This window comes from Hoplias malabaricus, chromosome 14 (assembly GCF_029633855.1).
Source record: "Hoplias malabaricus isolate fHopMal1 chromosome 14, fHopMal1.hap1, whole genome shotgun sequence".
Lineage (NCBI taxonomy): Eukaryota > Metazoa > Chordata > Actinopteri > Characiformes > Erythrinidae > Hoplias > Hoplias malabaricus.
Window position 1 is genome coordinate 1,274,060 of NC_089813.1, and position 8,721 is coordinate 1,282,780.

Here is an 8,721-nt window from a genome sequence, read left to right on the forward strand (position 1 = left end):
CACCGTAGTCAAATTCGCAGATGACACCACGGTGATAGGCTTGATTACAGATAATAATGAAACGCCCTACCGGGATGAAGTACAGCATCTGTCCTTGTGGTGCCACAACAATAACCTGGTACTAAACACGCTCAAAACAAAGGAGATCATCATGGACTTCAGACGGACTAGGAACCAAGCTCACGCCCCCATTTACATCAACGGATCTGCAGTGGATCAGGTGTCCAGTTTCAAGTTCCTTGGTCTCCACATGTCCAATGATCTCACCTGGTCTTTGAACTCCTCCGTCCTCATCAAAAAGGCGCAGCAGCGCCTCTATTTTCTTTGGAGTCTGAAGAAAGCTCACTTGTCTCCCAGGATACTGGTGAACTTTTACCGCTGTACCATCGAGAGCATACTTACCAACTGCATCTCTGTATGGTACGGCACTTGTTGTGTTGCAGACCGCAAAGCTCTCCAGCGGGTGGTAAAAACAGCACAGCGCATCATAGGCACCGAATTACCTACCATCGAGGACATCTACCATAAACGCTGCCTGGACTTTTCAGCCTTTTACCATCTGGTAGACGTTACAGGAGCCTCTGTTCCCGCACTAACAGGCTTCGTCACAGTTTTTTTTTCCTGAGGCTGTTATCCTGATGAACTCTATTCAGACACTTTTTAAATAAACATTGCACAATCATTTCACTGCACCTTCTGTAAAGCTGTATTTCATTCAGCCCTCAGTACGTAATGCATCACCTACACAATGTTACTTTGTTTACATGTTTCATACTTCAATATGTATATATGGTTACTTCCATAATCACAATGTCATATCACTACTGCACTTTATGTAAATGTTATATATTGCACTTCTGGTTAGATGTTGACTACATTTCATTGGCCCTGTACTTGTACTCTGCACAATGACAATAAAGTTTAATCTAATCTAAATCTCCATGTTTTTGATCCAGAAGATTACAAAAAATATCTCTCTACAGGGGCGGCAAGGTGGCGCAGCAGGTAGTAATGGATCAATGGATCTCTCTACAGCTTTATATTCCACACAGCTAACGTCCCCCACCAGAAATATCATTAATTTGGAAAAAAATGTGTCTAGAGCATTACTTTATCTCTCATTTACTGAACCGCTGTGAAACAACTCTGATACAGAAGGAAGTGTCTCTCGCTCTGATAGTTATTCTGAAAAACCAGTTTGTAAGGAATGTTTGTTCTCAGTGAGGTGTGTTTGTGTCCTACACTCATTCATTTATCTGCTGCTAAACTTCAATCTTCCAACTTGAAGAATTCCTGGAATGTTGAGTGAGTAAAGTGTCGATCACTTTAACTGTTATAACACACTGATTAATGACAGCACTGTAATAACAAATACTTAATAATGTTTTAAATAATAATGAACTAGTCCCTGTAATATTATATTATTATTATTTATTCCCATTACAATCTAATTCTAAACACTGTCAAGTGAATTAATACATTAATGAGACAATGTTATTTATTAATATCATACTCTAAATCATTCAGAGGGCCTTATTTATAAATATATATCTGCTGTTGTAAGATAAAAAAAACACAGCATACCCTCAGTTTGGTGTTGGTCCAGAGCTTTCTGCAGTGTCCCCTGGAAGAAGGACACAGAGGAGACGGTCCGTGACCAGGTGAGAAATGTCCTGAGAGACGTGTCCCTCCCTGGAGCTCCCTGACAGTGGGCTGCTGACCGGACCCTGAGGGGCTCTGTATCACACCGACACACAGCAGTATCCTGTCCACTGCTCAGAGCCGGAGACAGCGGTCTCAGTCTGAGGGACACGGCTGGACGTCTTTGTCTGAGCAGGATGGATGTGTAGGGACCAGGAGAGACGATGGGGGAAAACACATTTTATTTTTAAAAATTGTAATGAATCTGAATCAAACTAGAGGAGTGGATTACATTGTAGATTTCACTTACACCATGTGATACTTTCTAGGTATCAGCACTGGCTCTTGTTCTGAAAGCGTCTGGAATGTATCTAGAATCTGTATCTCACACAGAAAGAAGTTTCACTTTAAACTCAAACAGGTGCTAAAAATAATTTCCTCAAACACTGCTGGGAATCTCTACTCAGTGAGGTTTAATAATAACTTTGACTCATTAATCTGTCATCTGCTGCACCTCAGGGATTTTTACAGTGTTCAACAGAAAAGTTAAACCCATAGTTAACATTCTGCACATACCTCCTCCTCGATCATAGGTGATGATAACTGAACCAGATATGATCTGTGACACTTTAGAAACAACACAGTAAAGTCATGTACTGGATTTTAAAGAATGTTACATCAGACAGATTTAGGCCACTGTCCTCTGTAACGGTGGTCGCCAACCAGTCGATCGCAATAAGTCATAGCTGCTTCAGTTATTGTATTTAAGTTAAAGCTGTATCATTCTGTATCTGCAGCGGTGCGTGAGCTCGTTAAACAGGGACTTATACTGCCAAGTCGTGCTGCTGTTCTGTCTGTGCCCTCTCTGAGCCAACACTGAGAGAGTGAGAGTTACACTGTGCCCTGGTGCTCTGTCACGTCGTGCTGCCTGTGGAAACCTGCGACCACTGTGTACTTTTATATGTACAGCCACCTAAAGAACAGTAGGGAGGATAATAGGACAGGGTACAATTTTAGAAAATGCTCCCAACAGAAGTATAAGCAGGAGATATGCACAGTCCAAAGTCTCGTATGTGGGAAAAGAGGAGGTAACTACGGTGATAATAAACTGTTTATTAATTTAGAACTGTTTCTCACGTCTGATTCAGTGTGTACAGTTGTGAACGCTAAAGGAAATAAGAGTGAACTCGGATTGTAAAATGCACCGGAGGAAACCGGATTAATCACGAAACACACATGAAAACATTGTGAACTGTGGGTCTGAGGCAGTGCAGAGCTGCTGTGAGACGAGTATCGATGGGTAACACCTCGTCACAGCCTCACAGTCCCACCACAGCCCACACTCAGCTGTACATTAATGAAGGGAACTGTGTGGTTGTATGTTGTTGGAGGCGATGGGGACACACACAGACGTGTTACTGTACATATCCTGAGCCTGGTGTTTACTTTCATTTGTTAAAGTTTCAAAAGGTGATCTTAAAAAGGTTGGTGATCACTGATCTACAATATTGTTATTTATCATGCGCTTGTTACGACCTGGTCTAGGTCAGACCGCAACACAAAACAAATGAAATAACGGAGTGTGATGAGTGCAAAAAAAACTACAACTTAGGACAGTTGTTTGTGAAATGTATTGATGTGATTGATACAGTTAGTGACCAGAAAAATGACTTCAGGAGTGACCCAGGCCAAAACAACAAACAAACCCCACACTAACTACTTTTAGGTAGACTAACTAACCTGTGAAAGACGACAAAAACAAAGACACAGTGCTAACCTGACTCCCTTGCTGTGTATAAACAGAGACAAACCCCAGTTCCCAAAACAAAACGGCAGCCACTCCCTACAACTGGTACACGTTTACAAACAGGTACAACAGACAGGCAACACTCACAAAAACATTCAACAGTTAACAATTCAAAACACGAACCGAGTACAACAGCGCAAAAGATAACAATTTAGTGAGGAACCATTCCTGCCGGGTATGACGTAACTCTCTAATTTATAGCTGATGGTTGAAGCCAAACCATGGACACAGATTCCGGCATCCGGCATGCAGTCAGTCAGGAACCCAGGACTGGATCCTAGAACATATGGACAGGACAGGACAGAGATACGAGAGAAACATCCATGCCCATAACACCCCCTCCCACAAGAGTGAAACATAACTGGTTCACAACGAATGCACAAAACAACAAACAAAAATAAGCAATAAATAAAAATTAACACCTTGATAGGGCATCAGCTACAATATTTTCAGAACCCTTTTTGTGAATAATGTTGAGGTTAAAACCCTGACAGATTAGAGACCAGCACATTAAACGCTGATTAGCATTACACATGCGCTGCAAAAACACAAGTGGGTTATGATCAGTGTATACAATGATAGGCTTGGAACTGCTACCGAGGTAAACTTTAAAGTGCTGTAAGGCGAGGAGGAGAGCAAGGGCTTCCTTTTCGATAGTACTGTAAGTTAATTGGTGCTTGACAAACTTCTTTGAAAAATAACAAATCGGGTGTTGAATACCATGTGTATCCTCCTGAATGAGAACAGCACCGGCTCCTGCATCACTTGCGTCTACCTCTAATTTAAAGGGTTTATCGAAGTCAGGTGCAGCGAGAACAGGAGAATTACTCAGCAAAGTCTTCACTGACTCAAATGCAGACTGACACACAGGAGACCAAACAAAGGGTACGGCGTTCTTAAGGAGAGTGGTGAGTGGCAAAACTACATTTGAAAAGTTTTTACAGAAACAGCGGTAATAACCAGCCATACCCAGGAAACGTTTCAGTTCCCGTTTTGTCTGTGGTGTAGGAAAGGAACTGATGGCTTGAACCTTCGCATCCAGGGGGCGGACAGTGCCATTTCCAACAGTTTTTCCAAGGTATGTGATCACACTTTTTCCAAATTCGCATTTCTCCAAGTTTAACACAAGAGAGGCATCTTGTAATCTTAAAAACACAACTTCCAGCAGCTTCACATGTTGTCCCCAAGTGTCAGAATATAGCACCACATCATCTAAGTAGCATTCACAATTAGGCACGTCACCCAAAACTATGTTCATGAGTCGTTGGAATGTTGCGGGTGCATTTCGTAAACCGAAAGCCATAACGGTGTATTGTAAAAACTTGTCAGGGGTAGCAAAAGCAGAAATGTCTGAGGCACGTGGAGTAAGGGGAACTTGCCAGTATCCTTTTAAGAGGTCGAGTTTACTAACGAATTTGGCAACGCCAATACGATCTATTAAGTCTTCCATTCGTGGAAGTGGGTATGAATCTGGAGTGGTGACGGCATTAACCTTACGAAAGTCAGTGCAAAACCTGTACGTATTATCTGGCTTTGGTACCAGAAGGCAAGGGGAGCACCATGGGCTGCTGCTGGGAACCGCAAAACCATTTTCAAGCAAATAATCTGTTTCTTTGTTCAGAACAGAACGTTTGTATGGGTTTACACGATACGGATGCTGTCGAATAGGTTTGTGTCCACAAATATCGATATCGTGCTGCAATACAGAAGTGCGAGACGGAACGTCCGAGAAAAGCGAAGGAAACATTGATTACACGTGTAATATCTGACTGAGCGGCCAAAGGTAAATATGAAAGTTTTTCCGAGAGATGTTGTAAAGCCTCTGAATTTGGTAATCGAGCACAAGGTAAACTATTTCGGCCCAAACATAGATTGTCGCTTTCAGGTGAGTAATCCATAATGGAGACTGTGGCTACAGCAGATTCTAAAGTAGGAGCGTGAGATGAGGCAGAAGAGGAGGGCACATTAGCACAACGATCATGGTATGGTTTCAAACGGTTAATATGACACACACGAGTCTTCCGACGGCGATTTGGAGTAGCAAGTACGTAGTTTGTGGGGGACAACTCTATTATTTCATAGGGGCCTGAAAATCGTGTCTGGAGAGAAGAACCAACAGGTAACAGAGCGAGAGCCTTATCTCCAACATTTAAAGAGCGACTAACGGCTTGGTGATCAGAACGAGTTTTCATGTTTTTCTGGGAGGTATCCAAATTTTTTCTGGCCAAGCTACGTGCGGATTTTAAGCGTTCACGAAGTCTCGAAACGAAATTTAACACATTATCTTTCTTAGATATCGAGGGGGGAGACAACCACTGCTCATATAACAGTTTGAGCGGACCACAAACCGAACGTCCAAAAAGCAAGGCATTTGGGCTGAACCCAGTAGACTCCTGTACTGTGTCGCGGATAGCAAACACGAGCAAGGGGACACCTTCATCCCATTCTTTATCATGATCAAAACAGTATGTTCTCAGCATATTTTTAAAAGTTTGATGAAAACGCTCAAGAGCACCTTGGGACTCAGGGTGATACGCACTAGACACAACGTGTTTAATGTTTAATTCTTGCACAACCTGAGAAAAAAGTTTAGACATGAAGTTAGTACCTTGGTCAGACTGAATATATTTTGGTAAGCCAAAAGTAGTACAAAATTTAATCAATGCTTTAATTACAGATTGTGATTTCAAGGTGCGTAATGGAATGGCCTCAGGGAAACGAGTAGCAGCACACAAGTGTCAGAAGGTAACAATTTCCCGAGCGGGTTTTTGGCAATGGACCAACACAATCCACTATCAATTTTTCAAACGGCTCTCCTACAGCAGGTATGGGGCAGAGGGGGGCGACTGGAATCACCTGGTTTGGTTTTCCAACAACCTGACAGGTATGACAAGACCGGCAATGATGTGTGACGTTTGATCTAATGGAGGGCCAAAAAAAAATGTTTTAAAATACGCTGCAATGTTTTCCTAATCCCTAGATGACCAGCAAGGGGGTGATCATGAGCTAATGATAAAACGTGTGCCCGGTAAGGATGGGGAACTACGATCTGATGAACTTCATCACATTCACCGTAGGAACTAGAGGGAACCCAGGACCTCATCAATACACCTTCCTCAATAAAATACAGATTTTTACCATTTAAACGGCATGTTTGGTCTGTGACTGTTCTAAAACATTTATCTAAAGTACCGTCTGCTTTTTGAGCGGCGATTAGTGCAGTTCGAGTTAGTGGGTCAGAATCACCTGTTATAAAGGAAGCAGATTTTGTGTGCACACAATCAGATGGCGGAAGAATGTCCTCAGCAGACTTGGAACAAATATCAGAGTCCATATTACACATAAAGGTTTCTGATAAATTAATATCAGAAAATTTACGAGTCTGAGCACGAGTCAAAACACAAGCGGGGAAAAGAGTAGAGAGCGCGTGATCCTCCACTGGATCATTAACTACCTCCGGTAGCGTGTATATTTCTCCACCAGCGAGGTCGTTACCCAAAATAAATGAAACACCATCAACAGGCAGCTTAGAATGAACGGCAACCTTTACAAAACGTTCAAAGTTTCCTGTACTCCATGTTTCCATGGGTACCGGGGGAGCAATCGCTGTCTGACCACCAGAGTGAGCTCTGATTGCAGTGCTCCGAGGGAGGGGGACAGGCCTGAAGCCCGCCAAACTTAACTTGGTCATCTCCCGATCGGCGTCAATCTGTAACGCTCGCAGACGAAGAGATTCCGCTTCACGCTCTTGAATTTTAATTTCCAACTCCAACTCCTTCAGCCGGATGGCTAGGCGGGGATCTAATCCAGGAGACGGGGAACTGCTGGGATCCATGCACGGCCGAGCGTCTGGGTCGTCGGCGACCTCCGCCGCTTCCGCACCCAGAACAGCACTTGAAGCAACACCCAGGGAAGTGTCCCGTTCTGGTAAGATCCCCTTACCAATGAGTTCAATTTCCAAAACACGCTTTATGTGATATTTTGGAGCAGAACGAGAAACATTAATAGAAAAAAAATCAGCCACCAAAAGCAGGTCGTCTTTTCGACACAAATCAAAACTTTCTAAGGTAGGCTCGAGTGCAAACGCAACTAAGTCAAATTTAGCCATTCCAACCACTACCGTCCGCCCACCCAAAAAAGAGAAAACCACCAGCCAGAACAAGAAAAGAAAAGGGACGAGCCCCCAAATGTTACGACCTGGTCTAGGTCAGACCGCAACACAAAACAAATGAAATAACGGAGTGTGATGAGTGCAAAAAAAACTACAACTTAGGACAGTTGTTTGTGAAATGTATTGATGTGATTGATACAGTTAGTGACCAGAAAAATGACTTCAGGAGTGACCCAGGCCAAAACAACAAACAAACCCCACTCTAACTAGTTTGAGGTACACTAACTAACCTGTGAAAGACGACAAAAACAAAGACACAGTGCTAACCTGACTCCCTTGCTGTGTATAAACAGAAACAAACCCCAGTTCCCAAAACAAAACGGCAGCCACTCCCTACAACTGGTACACGTTTACAAACAGGTACAACAGACAGGCAACACTCACAAAAACATTCAACAGTTAACAATTCAAAACACGAACCGAGTACAACAGCGCAAAAGATAACAATTTAGTGAGGAACCATTCCTGCCGGGTATGACGTAACTCTCTCATTTATAGCTGATGGTTGAAGCCAAACCATGGACACAGATTCCGGCATCCGGCATGCAGTCAGTCAGGAACCCAGGACTGGATCCTAGAACATATGGACAGGACAGAGATACGAGAGAAACATCCATGCCCATAACACGCTATATCAGTGGAGAAGGAGCAGTGACATTGGGGAATGTAGAACTTCAACTAGAATGAAAAACATTCATGTGACAGAGATCTTATGTCTGTCTTGAAAGATAAGCACGGTGAGCAGATGAATCACGATAGACAGACAGAGGACTAGTTCAGCAACAACAGAACACAGCATCTCCTCAACAGTCAGGAAGTTTGATCAGGAAGTGTGTCTGTAATGTTTTATCAGTAATAACACACAGATTAATGATAGCACTATTATGTTTTAGAAAATGTTTAATAATGTCTTAAATAATCATTAACTAATCGTAATGCGTTCATTCATTCATTCACTGCCTGTGACCCTGATCCAGTTCAGGGCAGCGCTGGGTCCGGAGTCTACCCAGAGTCACTGGGTACAACACACTGGGCCGGAACACACCCTGGAGGGGGCACCAGTCCTTCACAGGGGACAGTAACTTTATGGCTTTTTGGTCTC